Source organism: Suncus etruscus, chromosome 6 (genome assembly GCF_024139225.1).
Source record: "Suncus etruscus isolate mSunEtr1 chromosome 6, mSunEtr1.pri.cur, whole genome shotgun sequence".
Lineage (NCBI taxonomy): Eukaryota > Metazoa > Chordata > Mammalia > Eulipotyphla > Soricidae > Suncus > Suncus etruscus.
Genome location: NC_064853.1, coordinates 68,045,073 through 68,066,741, shown reverse-complemented (window position 1 = coordinate 68,066,741; position 21,669 = coordinate 68,045,073). Strand labels below are relative to the sequence as shown.

General features: G+C 36.8%; 1 non-coding gene across 1 annotated transcript; it reads left to right on the top strand.

Annotated features, from left to right (window-relative positions):
- Positions 1 to 449: 449 nt before the first annotated feature.
- On the top strand, positions 450 to 556 carry LOC126013036 (U6 spliceosomal RNA). Its single transcript, XR_007497372.1, has one exon. It is a non-coding gene; the product is annotated as a U6 spliceosomal RNA (small nuclear RNA).
- Positions 557 to 21,669: the final 21,113 nt, after the last annotated feature.

Sequence of the window (21,669 nt, the reverse complement as noted above, 5' to 3'; positions counted from 1 at the left end):
TAGAGTATCTTTGCTGAAATTCTTTCTGGATGACTACATCCAATGTTCAAATTATTCAAGGCTCTAACATCCCTCTCTAGACACTCTGAAGATTACACTAGTTCAAGGATTCTTCAGTTGGTCCACCAAAGCTATGTTAGATGTATGTGAATGTTGGAATTTATCCTCAGCTTCCTCCTACCTCTCCCTCTATTTTGCACACCCTCCTGTTAGTAATTGAGTCCAATAATCTTCATATACATTATGAGTTCTAAACTCTGACTCTGAGGGTGCCTTCAAATAGCAGATTTAGATCACCATCCTGAGACTGCAGCACTTACCTAGGTAGCTGAACATCTGGAGCCAGTTTCTCTGAGAGTCTCAGGAGACTCTCAAATGACACAGATTGCCATTTGAAATGAAAATTTAGAAAAAAGGACAAAAAATTAAAAAAAAAAAACCTATGTTTCGTGCTCGCTTTGGCAGCACATATACTAAAATTGGAACGATACAGAGAGGATTAGCATGGCCCCTGCACAAGGATGACACGCAAATTTGTGAAGCAAATTTATTTAAAAAATATTAAAAAAATTATGCTCCCCAAAGTTACCAAGGATTTCAGTGCTAGTAGAATATTTGATCCAGAAAACTTTGCTAAGTAAAAATACGGAAGGTTAGGCAATCTTTTAAGGAGATACCATCAAGCTTTTTACTATTATGGGCAAGGAGTTAATTATGATATAGAGTATAACAAGCACTTTGGAGGTATCCCAGTGGAGGAAAGAGGAAAAAAGGTATTTCTATACAAACCCCTCCTGGTTGCATATTGATGGCTGCTGGTGGTAGTTACCTGTTCAGTCCTGCATAGAGAGAAGATTCTGTTGCCAAAAAGATCCTCCAACATGAAGGAAAGATGGAAAGGGATAGAAGATAAAGATGGCAGTTGAACTCTAAGATGACCTGTTTAAGGTGGCCAGAGCTTAGAGAACTCATATCTCTAAAAATTCAGCACCTTGGTTATAAAACAAGGATAGTAAAAATGCCTCAAGAGTTGAGAGGTTTAAAGGGTGGAGAAAGTCTGACTGTGAGAAACTGTGAGTGCTGCCTGTGTGTGTTTGTCTCCTGTACTGTCTGTCTCCTGAACCTCTTGGATGTGAGCCAAAAAGGGCCCAGAAAATTCACTCTCCCAGAAGGTCCAGAAGAGCACTTTGGCTCCGCTTCACTACGTGGCCGTGCACTCTTTCTTTTTTTTTTTAAATCTTTTTTTTTTTTTTTTCGTTTTGGGGCAACACCCATTTGATGCTCAGAAGGAAAGAACACTACTGCAACAAGAAGAAAAAAATTACACTAAGAACTGTGCTGGATCACTGAAGCCCAGCATTTCTCTCATGACTGTCTTCTCTGCTGTGTGCTCGGGCCCAAGATTTGATCCTGTATGAGGCTTCATTCACGGAGGACTCCCCTTCCTTGGAGACAAGTCAACCCACCCAGAAAGGGCGGAGCCAGAGGAGCATGGCCGAGTACATCATTTAGCCAATGAATACCACCACAACACGTAGAAAAACCCACAATACAAGTGTTATAATGGGGAAACAACGCAGGCCAGCATCAAACATAGAGAATGAAGATGACAATTCTGATGAACAGAAAATGGCCAATCAACTAATCAATCTCTCAGATAAGGAGTTTAGACAAGAAACATGGAAGATGCTCAAAGAACTCAAAGAAACCATGGATCAAATTGAACAGAACACTAATAAGAACCAAGAAAATATGAAGACAGAAATCACAAACCTCCAAACTGAAATAACAGGTCAAATAACAGGCCTGAAAAACTCAGTAAACAAATTGAAGGACAAAATGGATAAGCGCTCCAACAGGGTAACAGAAGCTGAGAATACAATTGGTGCTGTGGAAGATGAGAAAAATAACAACTCCATACACGGAAGAAATTGGGAAAAAAAAAACCTTAAAGCAAATGAACAGACAATGGAAAAATTAGTCAAAGAATGGGAACAGATGAAAATAGAAGTCTATGATAAGCTCAACAGAAATGACTTAAGAATCATTGGAGTCCCAGAGACACAGGAAGAAAATTTCCAGGAAGAACCAATGGTCAAGAACATAATTAAAGAGAAACTTCCAGAGCTAAAGAATATATGCGATCAAATTCTGCTTGCCCGAAGAGTACCAACCAAAAGAGAACCCAGAAAAAATACCTCAAGACATATCCTAGTCACAATGATGAAACCCACAGAGAGAGAGAGACAGAATTCTGAAAGCAGCAAGGTCAAAAAAGGAAATTACATTAAAGGGAATATCCTTGATATTTACAGCAGACCTGTCACCAGAAACACTCAAGGCCAGAAAGCAGTGGTGGGACATAGTGAAAAAGCTCAATAAAATGAATGCTTTACCTAGAATACTGTACCCAGCAAAACTCACTTTCAGGTTTGACAGAAGAATACATGGTTTCACAGACAAACAGCTCAGAACTTTACAGACTCAAAACCAGTCTTAAGGGAAAAACTGAATGACCTAATTTAAGACAAAACTGACCAAAAGACACACCAAATTTTGATATAAAGATAGCACTAAATCCCAGGACAATTCTTTCTCTCAATATCAATGGACTAAATGCACCAGTTAAGAGACACAGAGTGGCTAAGTGGATCAAAAAACTCAATCCAACCTTATGCTGCCTACAAGAAATGCACCTGAATAGTCAGAACAAACATAGACTCAAAATAAAAGTTTGGAGGATAATTATCCAAGCAAATAACACTCATAAAAAAAGCTGGAGTGGCCATATTAATATCAGATGATACAAACTTTATACTCAGAAAAGTTGTAAGGAACAAAGATGGACACTGTGTATTCATCAAGGGGTATGTACAGCAGGAAGAAATCACTCTCCTAAACATATATGCACCAAATGAGGGGCCAGCAAAATATTTAATACAATTGTTGATAAATCTGAAAAATAATATCAATAACAACATAATTGTGGGGGACATCAACATGGCTTTGTAAACACTGGATAGGTAAACCAGACTGAAACCCAACAAGAATATACTAGACCTGAGAAAAGAAATGGAAGAAAGAGGCCTAGTAGATATATATAGGACACTCCATACCCAGAAACCTGGATACACATTTTTCTCTAATGTACATGGGACATTCTCCAGGATACACTACATGCTGGCACATAAAACATACCTTCATAATATCAAAAAGATAGAAATTTTGCAGGCTACCTTTGCTGATCACAAGGCTCGAAATTATATGTGAATTCCAAAGGGACACAGAAGAAAAACTTTAACACCTGGAAGTTAAACAGCTTCATACTGAATAACCAGTGGGTCTGAGATGAAATTAAAGAGGAAATAAAAACTTTCCTGAAAACAAATGATAATAAAGACACAAACTATCAGAACTTATGGGACACAGCAAAAGCAGTACTGAGAGAAAAATTTATAGCTTTGCAAGCACATATCAGGAAGGAAGAAGGGGCCTACCTGAATAGCTTAATGACACAGCTCATATAATTAGAAAGTGTTCAACAAAAGGACCCAAAAATAGGGAGACAGAAGGAAATAACAAAGCTGAGAGCAGAAATCAATGAATTGGAAACCCAAAAAACAATCTGAAAGATCAACAAAAGCATAAGTTGGTTCTTTGAAAAAATAAACAAGATTGAAAGACCACTGGCAAAACTAACAAAGAGAGAGAGAAACTTGATAACTAGTATTAGAAATGAAAAAGGAGAGATCACTACTGATATGGTAGAGATTCAAAGGGTAATCAGAAACTACTTTGAGAAACTCTATGCCATTAAAATGAGAACCTGGAAGAAATGGATAAATTCTTGGACTCTTATAATCTTCCACGGTTGAATGAAGAGGATGTAGCATATCTAAACACCCCCATCACTATTGATGAAATTAAAATGGTAATCAAATGTCTGCCCAAAAACAAAAGCCCAGGCCCAGATGGATTCACTAATGAATTCTTTCAAACTTTCCAAGAGGAACTACTACCAATCCTGGCAAGACTCTTTCATGAAATCAAAAAACCAGGAACACTTCCAAATAGCTTTTATGAAGCCAACATCGCCTTGATACCTAAAGCAGACAGAGATGCTACAAAAAAAGAAAATTAAAAACCAATATCGCTGATGAATGCAGATGCAAAGATCCTCAACAAAATCCTGGCAAATAGGATTCAACACCTCATTAAGAAGACTATCCACTACTATCAAGTAGGTTTCATCCCAGGAATGCAAGGATGGTTTAACATCTGTAAATCTATCAACATCATACACAACATCAACAACAAGAAAAATAAAAATCACATGATCATATCAATAGATGCTGAGAAATATTTGATAAGATCCAACACCCATTCTTGATCAAAACTCTCAGCAAGATGGGAATGGAAGGAACCTTTCTCAATATAGTTAAGGCCCTCTATCACAAGCCAGTGGCAAATATTATCCTCAATGGAGAAAAACTAAAAGCCTTCCCTCTAAATTCTGGCCCAAGACAAGGCTGTCCTCTCTCTCACCACTCCTATTCAACATAGTACTGGAAGTACTCGCTATAGCGATTAGGCAAGAAAAAGATATCAAGGGAATCCAGATAGGAAAGGAAGAAGTCAAGCTCTCACTGTTTGCAGATGACATGATACTCTACTTAGAAAACCCTAAAGACTACCAAATAGCTTCTACAAACAATAGACTCAGATAGTAGGGTGGCAGGCTACAAAATTAACAAACAAAAATCAATGGCCTTTCTATACACCAATAGTAATAAGGAAGAAATGAACATTAAAAAAAGAACCCCATTCACAATAGTGCCACACAAACTCAAATATCTTGGAATCAACTTGACTAAAAATGTGAAGAACCTATACAAAGAAAACTATAAAACTCTGCTCCAAGAAATAAGAGAGAAAACTTGAATATGGAAACACATGCCCTGCTCATGGATTGGCAGGATTAACATAATCAAAATGGCAATAATCACAAAAGCATTGTACATATTTAATGCAATCCCTCTAAAGATACATGTGACATGCCTTCAAAGAAGGCAGTTTGAAATTCATTTGGAACAATAAACACCCTAGAATAGCTAAAGCAATCATTGGGAAAAAGAATATGGGAGGAATTACTTTCCCCAACTTTAAACTTTACTACAAAGCAATAGTTACCATAACAGCATGGTATTGGTGTTGGAATAAAGACAGGCCCTCAGATCAGTGGAATAGACTTGAATACTCAGACATACAATCACCTAATTTTTGATAAAGGTTCAAGAAATCCTAAATGGAGCAAAGAAAGCCTCTTCAACAAGTGGTGTTGGCACAACTGGCTAGCCACTTGCAAAAAATGAACTTATACCCCCAGCTAACATCATGTACAAAGGTAAAATCCAAATAAATTAAAAACCTTGATATCAGACCCGAAACAATAAGATATATAGAACAACACGTAGGCAAAACACAGGACATTGAGACTACAGGTATATTCAAGGAGGAAACTGCACTCTCCAAGCAAGTGAAAGCAGATATTAACAGATGGGAATATATTAAGCTGAGAAGCTTCTGCACCTCAAAGAAAATAGTGCCCAGGATACTCCCACTGAGTGGGAGAAACTATTCACACAATACCCAGCAGATAAGGGGCTAATCTCCAAAATATACAAGGCGCTGACAAAACTTTACAAAAAAAAAATCTAATCCCATCAAAAAATGGGGAGAAGAAATGGACAGACACTTTAACAAAGAAAAAATACAAATGCCAAAGACACATGAAAAAAATGGTCCACATCACTAATCATCAGGGAGATGCAAATCAAAACAACTATGAGGTACCACATCACACCACAGAGATTGGCACACATCACAAAGAATGAGAACAAGCAGTGTTGGCGGGGATGTGGAGAGAAAGGAACTCTTATCCACTGCTGGTGGGAATGCTGTCTAGTTCAACCTTTATGGAAAGCAATATGGAGATTCCTCCAAAAACTGGAAATCGAGCTCTTATATAATCCAGTTATACTACTCTTAGGAATATAACCTAGGAACACAAAAATACAATATAAAAATCCCTTCCTTGGGGCTGGAGAGATAGCATGGAGGTAAAGCGTTTGCCTTTCATGCAAGAGGTCATCGGTTCGAATCCCAGCGTCCCATATGGTCCCCTGTGCCTGCCAGGAGCAATTTCTGAGCATGGAGCCAGGAGTAACCCCTGAGCACTGCCGGGTGTGACCCAAAAACCACAAAAAAAAAAAATCCCTTCCTTACACCTATATTCATAGCAAGACTCTGGAAACAGCCAAGATATCCTTCAACAGATGAATGGCTAAGGAAACTGTGGTACATGTACACAATGGAATATTATGCAGCTGCCAGGAGAGATGAAGTCAGGAAATTTTCCTATACATGGATGTACATGGAATCTATTATGCTGAATGAAATAAGTCAGAGAGAGAGAAAAATGCAGAATGGTCTCACTCTACCATGTATTTTAAGAAAAATGAAGGACATTCTTCCAATAATAATTTTCAGACACATAAAAGTGCTGGAAGTTACAGCTTACCTTATGAAGCTCACCTCAAACAGGGATGAGTTTAGTTAGAGAAATAAGTACATTTTGAAGTATCCTAATAATGAGAATGTATGAGGGAAATAGAAAGCCTGTCTAGAGTATAGGCGGGGGTTGGGTGGGGAGGAGGGAGATTTCAGACATTGATGATGGGAATGTTGCACTGGTGATGGGTGGTGTTCTTTACATGACTGAAACCCAAACACAATCATGTATGTAATCAAGGTGTTTAAATAAGTTATATATAGAAATATAAATACATAAAGGTTGGAGAAACTCTGTATCTCCTAGGCCAAGGGAATTCCCTTTCTAACTTTCCCAATACTTATTGTGCCTATGCAAAACAAAACAAAACAAAACTACAAAGTCTTGCCATACCATCCCTTTCTTTTCTTTTCTTTTTCTTTTCCCTCTTTAATTCTTTTCTTCCTTGTGGTTGTTGTTTTGGTGATGAGTTTTTGTTGTTTCTGTTGTGTTTTTGTCATTGCTTTTCTTTTTGTTTTTGTTTTTTTTTTCCTTTCTTCTTGAATTGATATAGCCTCTATACAGATTCCTTCCTGCTATTCTTCTTCTTCTTCTTCTTCTTCTTCTTCTTCTTCTTCTTCTTCTTCTTCTTCTTCTTCTTCTTCTTCTTCTTCTTCTTCTTCTTCTTCTTCTTCTTCTTTCTTTTTTTTTTTTGCAACAGAACCACAGCACTTCATAAATTGAGGGGGAAAATGGATGGTACCAGGAACAATGAGTTGTATGAACAGTGAGTGAAAATAAAAAATGATCAGACTTATGCACCAAATTCAAAGTCAACTACACCAGAATCAATACCTAATCTACAACAAGCTATACACAAAGGAGACATGTTACACTAGCAGTAAATGGGGTAAAGGGGGGAGGTATGGGATGCATCTTGGGAACAGGGGTGGAGGGAGGACAACACTGGTGGTGGGAATGGCCCTAATTCATTGTCACTATGTACCTTAAATATTACTGGGAAAGACTTGTAACTCACTTTGATCACAATAAATATTATTAAAAAAAGAATTGACAGATTTAAATGTGACTCTGCTTCAGTTGTTGAACAATATTTTTAAAGAAATGACATAAAGATGATACATATTATGTTAATATACCATGTACTCAAAAATCAGAATTTTAATTTCAAACGTGGATAGGCCACATTTGAAAGCACCATTTCAATTTCTTTAAGACCAAATCAACCTCCTCCCAAATTCTGAATTTTTTCATTAATTATTTACTTGTTTAATTTAAAAGTTATATTCTGGGCCCGGAGAGATAGCACAGCGGGCATTTGCCTTGTAAGCAGCCGATCCAGGACCAAAGGTGGTTGGTTCGAATCCCGGTGTCCCACATGGTCCCCCGTGCCTGCCAGGAGTTATTTCTGAGCAGACAGCCAGGAGTAACCCCTGAGCAATGCCGGGTGTGGCCCAAAAACCAAAAAAAAAAAAAAAAAAAAAAAAAAGTTATATTCTGCCAATGATTGCTAGGACCAATAAATAAACCTCTTGGAAAAATTTACCAAATAAACAATGTAATTTTTTAATTATTTATTGATAGAATTCAGGAACAGTGTGGTCTATACCAACTAGAGAATTAATAGGATTGTGAATCCTGGGTTTTTTTTGCAAAGCCTTTTTATTACTTCGAATACTTTGAGTAGAAATTTAAAATTGTGCATTTTTAGTGCTCAGTGAAGTATCAAAAGCATTAAAAGTATCTAGTAATGGTGAACTTTGTTGCCTTATTAAACACTTAGAAGGTGAACTGCTGACTTGGCTCCAGTTTCCTTCCTGATGCTTCACTTGTAGTGAATGAGGTTTCTGACACTGTGTAATCATGAAAAACTCTCCTAGTACAATCTGGATCATGAGTTGTACCTTCAACAGTAGAATCCAGAAAGTGAGCACAGAGGAAAGCTCTCAGAATCTGTCCCTCTTGTACAAAAACTGGACTGTGATCATTCTCACCATGAGTGATATGATGCATCTCCTTTTCAGGGCTTTTTCTACAAAGCACTGATGGAATTTCTCCCACCCCTGTAAGAACTCTCACGCCTGGAGTTTCAGATTTACTTTTGACAGAAAGCATTTGATTAGATCCCCATGAGGTTAACAGAAACTTTAATTAGTAACAAGGCTGTTCAGACTTTATCTGGATTTCCACCCTATATTTTAACACCATCTCAATGGTCTTCCTATAATTGGTAGTACATTCTAGAAATTCATTCATTATTTTAATTTTTAAATCTAGATTAACATACAAAGGACTTCTCATTACCACCTACACTCATTTTGGGCACTATTGGAAAATAAGTAAAGTTTTAACTTGTACCTATTTAAAAACATCACAACATGACGTGTTTCAGACTTTATGATCCGATCATTAAAGGAAAGAATAACCTTTGATTTCAAATTCTATTCAATCACAAGAAGAGAAGTCCTGAAGGGATTTGCATGTTTAAAGGAGCATTCAGAAGAACAATCCACATAATGAATTCTCTGGGTGCAGGGTCTGGGTTCTTTAGCTATGCTCATGTTCATTGGACATTATGGCTCAGCAGCAGCCAATCACAATGCGTTAGAACTTAGGCTCTATCTTGAATTTAGGAGGGAAGGAAAGGATAAATTGAAAGGCCCTGGGCTGCACCAGTTGGTCTTGGAATTGAGGGGTAAATTATTTCTTTTCTTTGAGTAGATAAGAACTTCCCTTCTGAGAAGTTGAAAATCCATAAATATTCTGTTATCGCTTTCTTAAATTTGTGCAGGTAATTATATCATTCACATTCTTTTGTGCTGTAAAATGGGTTGAAGAAGGAGTTTTTGCTATCCAATTGGTAAAAAAAATTTGTTGTCAAAAGTATTTCATAAGGTGATGGGCAGAAAGATAGTTCAGCAAGAAAGGCCTTGCATGAAAGCTGACCTCATTTCTATCTCAAGCACTGCTGGATATAGACCCCAAACTAAAACAAAAACAAAAAAACATATTTTATAGTTCCTGGAAATACCACGGGTTAAGTTTATTTAAAACTTTACAAAAAAGGGTGGAGGCACACCAGAGCATATGGAAAGCATCATTCTCTAAAGGTTGTCTGAGGAGTTTTCATGGAGGCTAGAATAAACCTTAGATTTGCTTTAACCTAGTTCTACTCATTAGCACCACCTTATTTTTCTACAATTGTGCCAACATGGAACTCAGGACTTTATTATTCCACTCCTTTGATATTTGGGGATCCCTGTTCCTCTGTCTCCACAGATTTCTCCTAGGTTTCTTCTGACAGGCTTTTCTCTTCCTCATAGTTAAACCAGTGATTATTCTCTTCCCTTGGACTCATTATTTACCTAACATATGGTCTAGATTTAAGGTTTTCTTTGATTGAGAAGACACACTGATGATATTGTTTGTCAGTGATAAAGAACATCAATTGTCAAACCTGTGACTTGAGTTTCTGATTTCACAATGTATGTGTTACATTACTTGGCTAGAGTATGTAGACTCAATAATATTTAGTTTCTTAAGGGGATACAGAGATATTACAGGGGTTACTGACCCTTGTTTGTTCACAGGCACTCCTGACATTTCTGGATGACCTGGGCAATCTTGACACTCCAGGGCCTGAGTAACCCCAAATCCTTAAGCTCTTTCTTCATTTTGAAATGCTTTTTGATTGCTTGAGAATGCCAGAAAAGGTACCTTTAGAATCCTGAGCACTGTTTGGGAGAAAGACTCCTACATGCCTTTAATAAAACAGATTCAAGAGATCAAGTATCCAGTAAGTTTACAATAAACTCATTTTGGGTATCAATCGAGAAAGTCTTAAAATAATATTGATCTTTAACAAGACTATTTCAGGGTATAAGAATAACAAAAAATATTTTCACTGCATTTGAAAATTATCTAAACTAAAGTACTTCATGGTGTCTGAGAAACTTCTTTCAGGGAGATCTGAGAGATGATATCTAAAGCAATGCCCCCAATTGTTTTGTGAGTTTAGAAATGAGTCTTAAAATATCAAAAGCAAGAAGAAAAAAATCATTGTTCTGCTTTAATACTGAAAGTGTTTTTTCTGAGTCTATGGCAAGACAATAACTTTAAATTCAAGTTTGGAAAAAATAGAAGAAATATTTTTAACTTTAAAAAAATCTCCTTTACATGAAAATGGGCACATTGAGAGTTAAAGTTCTAATATAAATTGTGGCAAAGGGGAGTTGCAGCTACATGATATAAAAACATTGTCCAACAAAAAGAGGTGAGAGCAAAAAGCTTTGTGCAGTTCACATAAGTGAGAATAGGAAAAAAGTGAGGTATAGAGCCCTGACAGGTCTCCTTAGGGCCAAATTTCAGAATAGGAAGAATGTGGAAATAGCTAGAAAAGAGGTATTTCTGAGACTTCCAAGAAATTTGGCGACATGTTATTTTTTAGAACATGGAGAATGATGTAGGAAAGAAAAGGATTTAGAGTGTTTATATTTCTCACCCCTCTCCAAGGAAAGAAGGGGATCAGATATTCTCATAGGCCTACTAGGAAATATGCATCATTGCAGAAGGATGAGAAGCCCCCAGCTTTCTTGATAAGGATTTCAAAGATAAGGATCAGAGGAACAGGCAGTTCAAAGATTATTTTGTGGAGAGCCAGAGTGAAGACTGAAGGTGAACATGGCTAGAACACATGATATCTACAGTATTCGAATACTAACCTTGTTTCTTCCCATGAACCACAGACATTTTAGTACAAAAAATCCCTACAGCACCCCCCCCCACATATATGCAAAATACCAGGCAGGAATGCACTCTTGATCTGTACAGTGGCAATAGGGGATAGACCAAGGAATAAACGAAGAATGAATTTTCTGGTGTGTAGCTTAGTAAGACTCAGAGGAGTTACTATACAAACCCACCACCACCCCTCAACAGCTGAGGATGTCTAAGTAGTTCCTAAAATGGGAGGACCCTTGCATTGAGAGAGGAAAAGGAAATAATAGCTGTGTGGGTAGGTGGGTGGAGTTCTAACAGATGAGATAATTAGTTGACAGAGGTACTTAAAAAGAGGTGACACTGTGACTTTTAATTAGCAGGCTTGCTAAGCAACTTCCCACACCCCTTGGTCTTTAAAGAAAATCCAGTGAGAGGGACTTGTGAAGTTGGATTGAGCTGCAGAAAATAAATGAATCACTATTTCTTGGACTGTGTCAACAGTGCACAATGCTAATCTTGCTATAGTATCATTTGCTTAACTTAAAAATTAACTAACTCTCACCACTCTAGCAAAAGCTAAAACCATGGAAGAAAATGTTTTACCTTTAGACAATGCCTTATGCATACATATTTTTCCTAATAACAATAGTAAACCTGATTTAATTTTATCCTTTAAAATTGATAATTGTATATTATATATACATGCTTTTTCTAGACTCCTTGATTATTTTTTACATATTTAACCTATTTGTACTTTATTGAAAATTTTATCAAATTTGTGCATATTGATGTGTGGCTTAGTACATATAAATATACTTATATATATAATATATTAAGATATATGCCATATATCTTACTTTGGTTGTATATATTGTGAAAAGTAGCAAACGATAAATCAAGGTTGTACTCTTCTAAATAGTATTTGTTCTTTTTTTTTCTGTGTTTTAAGTTTATGTTTAAGCCAAATTTCATTAAATATATTGTTATTGGTTATTCTCTTTTTTATTTTATAATTACTTTCTTTATTTAAACACCCTGATTACAAACATAATTGTAGTTGGGTTTCAGTCATAACAAGAACACACCCTTTCACCCATGCAACCTTCCCATTACCAATGCCCCCATCTTTTCCATCCCCCACTGCCCGCCTGTATTAGAGACAGACTTTCTACATCCCTCTCTCACTGACATTGTTTTGATAGTTCTGAGTAGTTATTTTTCTAACTGCACTCACCACTCTTTGTGGTAAGCTTTATATTTTGAGCTGGTGTTTCTGGCCCTCAACTCTGGGATTTTTTTTTTTTAATTTTGGATCACACCCAGCCAGCACTTAGGGGCTTCTCCTGGCTCTATGATCAGAAATCTCCCCCAGCAGGGACCATATGGGATGCCAGAATTAGAACCACCATCCTTCTGCATTCAAGGCAAATGACCTACTGCTGTGTTATTTCTCCTGTCCCAAGGAAATTATTTCAATCAATATCTTTAATTTTTCTTAAAACCCATAGATGAATGAGACTTTCTCTGTGTGTCTCTCTCTCCCTCTGACTAAGTTCACTCAGCATAATAGTTCTTTTTTATTCACACAATATATTGTCTACTGTATGACATGTGAAAGGCATAGCAAGCAATGACTGATTTTGTAACTTTAGTTCTTGAAAATTTGAGAGGTCTTATGCAAAAACATAAAAATTGCTATACAGACTCAGTTTGATAATTTCAGACATATCGGTTGAATTTTGAAGATAAAGGTCATTTGGTGGAATAACATATGGTCTCTAACCAGTGATTGGATGGACAGTAGTATGGGAAAATAGACAGATTATGGAGAGGAGAGACAGGAAATTCAGACTCTGCTTCAATATGCTATGCTTCTTTTATTTATTTTTAAATAGTATCTTTATTTAAGCATGATTATTACAAAAATGTTTGTAGTTGCATTTCAGTAGTAACCTCATAATTAAAATGATAGATACACTAACGTCTAGATTATAAAACCAAGTAACATAAATAAGAAAATAAAGGGACTTTGGATCAATCAGGCATAAAACAGAACCTGCAGAGAAAAGATGCATAGTTTTTTTCAGAGCATTTTGTCTTTTTTTTTCCTTTTTATTTGGGTGGAGTACATAAGCTTTGTGACTGTGCTCAGGGAACACTTCTGATGGCACTCCAGGGACCATATGGGATGCTTATAATTGAACTGAGTATGCCTTGTGCAAGGCAAGTGTCTTATCCATTCACTGTACTATTGCATAGATCACGCTGCTTCTTTTCTATCTGCAGATAAATAAAAACTTTGGCAAAGTTTGCTGTCCATCATCTTTTATTTTGCTAAATTTGATAGCACTAAAATCTAGAGGTCTCTAACTTTTCTGGAACCAGCTGGCTCAACTTCGTTGGCTCAACTGAGTATGAATAGTTTACATATTTTACAACAGAACTTGAGTTCAAATTAAGGTACTCTAGAATCTAGATTGAGAGTGTGGTTGGTAGTAAATTTGTGATTAGTGGATGAGATAAAACAGTAAATGACACTTGCTGATATGATATAAAAATTATATGGCTACCGGTAATTGGAATTAGCATTGTCAGAGTTAATTGTAATACTTCACCATCCCAATGATATAAAGCTGGTGAGATAGCAGAGTTGTAGGGTGTTTGCCTTGCAAGCAGCTGATCCAAGACAGATGGTGATTCAAATCCCGACATCCCATACCATCCCTGAGTGCAAAGCCAGGAGTATAACCCCTGAGCACAGCCGATGCTGAGTGTAACCCTATCCCCCAAAAAACCAACAAAAAAAATTAAGTTCCACCACAAAGATTGTGAATTAGGACCTGTGACTTCTAAAAAAGGAATATATTTTAATAAATTACTTTTAATTTTAATTAATCAATTAATTCAAATTAAACTTTTAAGTAATTAATTACAAGAATCATATATCAATACATAAGTAACTGGTATAAGGCTGATAACATGTTGTTTCTCCATACTAACCTTTATCATGGACCTATAGTTGCTAAATTAGCCCCATTAGCTAGCCTCTAGAATTTTGTCTTAACTGTCATATTTCTAAGTCCTTTATTTTAAAACTCCTTTTTTATTTTAATTTTTTATTCTTTTATTTATTTTATTTTTTAGTTATTTTATTTTTATTTTGAAACTCCTTTTATTTTTTGTTTGGGTTTGATTCTTAAATAATATTTTTTCTCTCTATTTTTAAGGTTATTCCTACACGTACTTGGAAACCTATGGTCTATGGGATTGTTAATGGTTGGTAATAAGGTAATTAACTGGTAAAAAAATACTTGAAAATTTTGTTCAATAACCCTATTTCTTTATTATATAGCTCTTTATTTTTGGTTTTTGGACCACACTGGGCTATAATCAAAGCTTACTCCTGGGTTTGCCCTCAGGAATCACTCTTAGTGGGCTTAAGGAACCATATAGAATGCCTAGGATTAACCTGGATGTGCTGTGTACAAGGCAAACACCCTACCTGCTATACTTTTGCTCCAGGCGATGTCTTATAGTTATTAATGTTATGCAGTGAATTCAACTTAAGGTTGGATTTTCAATTGTATCCTTGACATCCACGCAGAAAACCCTGCTTTGACCCTTTATTAGAATTTACGGAGAATAAGATGCCCACCATTGTGGTGCAAGATTTCCCAGAGAGCTTATTTAAGCCAGTAATACAGAGACCAGAGGGCTTAATTATGTCAACAATAGAGAACTGATTTGAAGACAGAGCAAAATCAGTATTGTAATTGTCAGTGGTATTTAGGCATTATACCTAAATACCATCCCCATAAATTTTCATTTACTGGGGTGTTTAAATGTATTTTTATCTTTTAGCCATAGTTCACATGATTGAAAACTCACAGACTTTGGGATTGTAAAGGAGCAAATATTTGAAAGCTTTGTTTATAAACTCTATTTTATTATCTATCTTACTTTCCTTAATGTGTAGAGTGAATTAATGTAAGTCATTCACTAAGTACCCAAAGGGCTATATTTGACTCTTCTTACACTATTGACTGAGTTAAATCTATAAGAATGACTTTTGATGAGCATTTAGGAATACAGAGCAGACTTTTCACTGTACAACTTGCTAAAGTATAATTCTTTCACTGTTCCAGATGTATTTCAAGAAAGAGACATGGATAAAAGTGTCCGGTTGACTCTGCTGTTTTTAAACATAGGTACATAAGACAAGCTTACATCGTGGAACACAAATGCTAAAGCTATAAGCTTAGATTGATTGAAAGTAACTTTCCTTCTAGACTCTTGCTTTTCTTGGATACGGGAAGGTTATCTCTAATTTGGTAAATAATGGCAGAACTCTTAAATTTACCAGTTGGGTCTTTGTTGAGGTCAAAATTTTTCTCTTACTGCTTTGTAGGAGTAGGTTGATAGATGGTGAGCTGGACTTTGGAACAGACATGTTCAACATCAGTAAAGCTCAACCTATGCTCACACTCCATAGCTCTTGGAAAGAAAGGATAGTTAGGAAGCTTTATGGTTGTCTCAAGTGTGTAAATGGTGAATGGTGAGAAATTTAAAAGATCTTCTTCAGAAGTGACCAAAAACATTTTTTTTTTGGTTTTTGGGCCACACCCATTTGACGCTCAGGGGTTACTCCTGGCTATGTGCTCAGAAATCGCCCCTGGCTTGGGGGGACCATATGGGACGCCGGGGGATCGAACCGCGGTCCTTCCTTGGCTAGCGCTTGCAAGGCAGACACCTTACCTCCAGCGCCACCTACCCGGCCCTGATCAAAAACATTTTAAGGTTTGTGAAGCCTCAGTAGAAGTCCCACTCCACTTTCTGACCACTTGGTCATTTCTAAGTAAGCAGGTCCTAGAACATCCATAATTCCTTTTTCTGACCAGTTCTACATCTGCATTTTAGATGCCATTCTACATCTTGTATTTGGAAGATCATTCTACATCTTGTATTTGCTAATGCTCTTTTCTAGCTCTATAAGTATCATGAAACTCAGACATAAATAAGCTCAGCTTTACCCCTACTGAAATGTGTACTGTGTACCTTGTAAAAGTCTCAGAGGACATATGATGACTATATCTAGAACAAAGAATATATAAAAACTTTGTCCTTCTGAGAAACTGTATTTGCTGCTTATGTGGAAGAAATGAGTAATTTTAAGAGTAGTTGGGCTCTATTTGCAGTCCTGACAGAAGCTTGCTACTTGGAAGGAAGACAAGAGAAACAGAATAAAGCAAGGTCTTGGTGTTCTCTAACTGTCTCTCTGAGTCAAACAAGCTCCAAAACATCTCTAGCTCTGGACTTTCAAGGTTATGAAAGTCATTCTCATGTGAACTCTTTCTAATGTGAGTTAAGATTCTAGCTAGGGGATAGTCTTTTATAGTAAGGGTTTAGGTTAGCTAAGTGAAAATATGAGCAATAAAGAACCTTGGCTAGATGAATTACCCTTTATGAAAATAGTCCATTTTAAAGAGCTCACAGTCTAACAGACTTCACAACACAGGGAAACTTGAATCAAACCAGGTCCAACAAAAATTTCTATTTCTAATTTGCCAATAATCTACATTCTAATAGTCTTGGAGACATATAAAAACAGTATTTTCTTATAAAGATAACTACACCAGAATTATAATAGCTATAAGGCTTATAAAGAAAAAAACTAGCTGAAACTTTTGGGATTAGAATTTGCATTTGCAAAATGATTTGCAACCAGACATGCCAGGTAGCGATGCATGGAAATTATGAAGTGATATTTGAATACCTATGTCGTTTCCACCCCCCTCCCGGCATCCAAATCCATAGTAAAATTAACTTTCTAGCTGTTTAATAGATGGAACTAGCTATGATCAGAAAAGTGCTTCTACGAATGTTTGACTGGCACTATTAAGAGTATAAGCAACTAGACATAGTCCTCTTTAATGGACCTAACTTAATTCGGTCAGTGAATTAATTGCTCAAGATATTCCTTAAATCAGCTGGATACCTTCTATAGTTACCAAAGCTGACTCCTTCACCCTAAATAACTCAGCATAGGTGCTTGAACTGATTTGAAATGGCAGCGTTTTCCCACCCATTTCTTCATTCAGGATTTCTTTCTTTCAAAGGATACTTTGTCTTTCCCATGTTTCCTTCCCCTGCTTGGATGAATCTAAAATGAATTTGAACTAAAAGTACTTGTTGAGTGGTTATGCTCCCAACTGTAATTTGGAGTCAAGGTATGAATATTTTATACTCAAAGAGTCACTGAAGATTTGTAGGAGGTTTTTTTAAAAATAAATGCATGCACTCATTTTTGTTGGCACAAGTAGGCTATAACTGAGGGAAAACAAAAATACAAGACAAACCCTCAGTCATTCGTCTTAAAAAATGAATCTGATTTGTGTTTGAGGATGATCAGGAGTAAGTGTGGTGAGCACACAGTGTCCCTTGGAGGAAAGAAATACTGGGATGGAAGAGAACCTGGAAGAAAACAAACACTGAAGCCATCCCACTACCCCCAAAGGTGCTGTGAACCAAACTGAATTCCAGAGGAGCAATTTTAGAAGGTACTCTAGGCCATGGCAGAAATTAGGTGTTAGAGTGGGGAGCCAGTACTCAGATGCCTGTGGCTTCCTGTCACTGCAAAAATAGGTTTAAAAAATAATCCAGTCTTTGGCAGCCTTCTTCAAAACAGAGAGATCTAAGAAGCCCCTGGACTTTGGCTGTGCTGGCCATTGCAATGAGCCCACAGATTTGTGAGCTCATACATTACTTCAAAGCCATTGAGCACTGTTGAAAATATTAATACATGTAAATCTAAGCATTTCCTTATTTTTTCTTCTATAAGTCTGTGAAGGTTATTTTCTTAATAGCATTTTATTGGCTACAGAGAGTCATTTTTTTTAGCACTCAGGAATTAGAAATTAGAGGAAAAGTGTTTGGGTTTTTTTAGCCTTCAATTATGACCACACTTGGGACAGTAACTACCTGAAGTCTTCTTTCATAAAGATTTTTGTGGAAGGACATTCAAATCGCAAGTAGAGTCTGGTCTTCATTAAGTACCAATATATGCTAAAATTATGTCCAGGACAAGAGCCTTAATGGGCTGAATGTCTGCTTTGCATGTAGAATACCCAGATTATATCTTTGGTACCACATAGTCCCCTGAGCACTGCCTGAAATGACCCCTGAACACAGAGCCAGAATTAGTGCCTGAGAATCACTAAGTGTGGTTCAAAATAAACATACTAAAAATTTGAGTCTAGATTAAAAGTGTATTGAAATGCACATTCATCCTCTTAAAATGTCTGAATTTTTACCTTGAGCAAACTATGTGTCAATTTAGAGTGAAAGGAAATTTCTAATCTTTGACTGGGGTGGATGTTTAGGTCATTCCTATCCTATGGGCACGTTGTTCTTTATTAAAAGTTATCAAGTGACAAAATTATTTTTTCCTTCATTACATTCTTTTTTTTCCTGTCACACCCATTTGATGCTCAGAGGTTACTCCTGGAAAAGTGCTCAGAAATTGCCTCTGGCTTGGGGGGACCATATGGGATGCCAGGGGATCGAACCTCGGTCCTTCCTTGGCTAGCGCTTGCAAGGCAGACACCTTACCTCTAGCGCCACCTCACCGGCCCCTTCATTACATTCTTAAGGGCCTATTCTTAAGGTTTAATTGTTTTCCTTATTTTATATATTATTTATTCATTCATTCATTTATTTATTTATTTATTGGTTTTTGGCTCACACCCAGCAGCGCTCAGGGCTCTTTGCTCAGAAATCGCTCCTGGCAGGCTCTTGGGACCATATGGGATGCTAGGATTCTAACCACTGCCTTTCTGCATGCAAGGCAAACACTTTACCTCTATTCTATCTTTCTGGCCCCTGTTGAACTTATTTTTTAAATACATTCAGGCTATGAGGACCTTGTAAAACTTCTTTTCAATGCAATATATGCATGCATATCTGTACATATATCTATTAGTATCTCTGTTTATAAAGAGATGTCATCTTTACCTTTAGCAAATCAAATTAGTTAAATTTGTTAACACATTTATGCAGAATATGGTTACAAATGTGACTTTTAGATTGGGTGTGGTACCATATAAACGGAATAGGTGTTAAAGTGATTGCCCTGTATGAGGTATAGTCCGTTTTGACCCCCAAGCACAAGATCTGGTCTCCAAAGATTCACCAAGAAATGATTTCTAAGCAATAAGCAAGGTGTAAAAGCCCTGAAAAAGACTTGGCATGCCCCAAAATAAACAACAAAAATACACTGGCTATGAGAGTAAAATTGGCACAACCCTTGAGAAAAAAATCAACAGTTCATTTTACTCTACAATTTCATGTCTACTTACCTTAAGAGCTACATTTGTGAACAAAGATTTGTTTATTGCATTTACTGTGATGCGAACCATGAAAACAACTTACATGCTTATCAGTAGGGACTTGTTTTGTTTGTTTTGTTTTGTTTTTGGGCCACACCCGGTGATACTCAGGGCTATGAGCTCCTGGCTATGAACTCAGAAATCGCTCCTGGCTTGATGGACCACTGGGGGATCGAACAGTGGTTCATCCTAGGCTTGCGCGACCAAGGCAGATGCCTTACCGCTTGCATCTTCGCTCCGACCCCATAGTAAGGGCTACATAAACTAGGTCTTTAGAAGAATTTATGCAGAATAGTATACAGTTATATACAAAGAAACACCAAGTGAATATGCAAGTAATCAGAGATCTCTAAGACACTTAATAAGGCAAGAAGTATGTCCAATTAAATTTAATTTGTATCAAAAAGATAAATGTATGCAGTGCATATGTGCACAGAATTTCTAATAGAATAGCTAAGTAATCATCATGATTGGTGTTCTTTTGTTTATAGAACTAATGTATTTTGAGGAGACAACCAAGAACTTTACTTCTGTTTTGTGCTATTTTTACATGAATTTTTTTCTTAATCATATACAGATACCCAATAACAGATGCATGAATAAAGAAGTTGCGATAGTGTTAGATAGTATAGGAGTTAAAGTGCATGTATTGCATACTGCCAACCTTAGTTCAACCTGAGCAACACGTGGTCCCCCACAAATCATTTGATGTGTCTCTGGAGGGCCCTGATAACCACCAGGATGACTGACATAATACCCAGCATCATAGAGTTCGAGCAGAACTATATACTCAGGCCTTTCGATTGAACTACCAACTCTGTTGACAGAGAATCATCTAAAATACCCCCTGAGTCCCTGATCATTGCTTAATAGCACTTCCTCCAACATACACAGTTGTGGTAAACACACAATGAACTATTAATCAGCTATAAGAAAAGATGAAGTTTCAACATATGCTACTGCATGGATAACTGCTAAGTGAAACTTAAGAAGGAGAAAGTAAAATACTGAATAATCTCACTCATAGTTATAATATAAATGTGGTTCTAAGCCATAGACTATGTAATGTTAAATAAAAGCAAATTCTTGGATTGATAAGAAAATGAGACTGAGGTATTGAAGAGTGATAAAGAATGACCAAGTCGTGTTTGCCTTGCAAGCAGCTGATCCAGGACCAAAGGTGGTTGGTTCGAATCCCGGTGTCCCACATGGTCCCCCATGCCTGCCAGGAGCTATTTCTGAGCAGACAGCCAGGAGAAACCCCTGAGCACCGCCGGGTGTGGCCCAAAAACCAAAAAAAAAAAAAAAAAAGAATGACCAAGTCACATCAGCAGTGAAGGATATTGACATTTTGGTAGTAGATACTGTAAGCTAGAAAAGTGCTCTGCCAATTGAGCTATTTTTAAAGACCCTGTTTTTCTTATTTTCTAAATTAAGAAAAATTAACTCACTATGAGATACTATGAGGTTGTTGATGGTAAACTTCAGTCATCCAGTATTCCAAAACCCATCTCTTCACCAGTGTACACTTCCTGTCACCAATGTCCCTAGATTCCCTCCTGCTCTCCTGTCCACCATGGATCTATGGGAGACACTATTCTCTCTCATTCTCTTTCTCTTCATTCTTCTCCGTATTCCTCTTTTTCTATATATTTTCTCTGTCCATTTTCACTATCCTTTGCAATACTATTACTGAAAGGATGTCTTGCATATCACTTTATCTCCTCTTAGCACAGAGTTCTTATTCAGGATGATGATTTCCAAATATTATTGTAATGATGGTCCCCTGCATCTGTCCAAACTTCAACCCAAATCTCTTTGTGGTAAGTTTTCTATCAATGCCCAGTCTTCCTGGCCCACGTTTATATTGATTGTCTTTGGTTATTAGTCAATGCTATGTTGTTTTATGTTATATAACATGAGTGTGATCATACTCAGTCACTTTCTCTCTGACTAATTTCACTCAGGATGATAATCTCCATGTCTATTCATGTA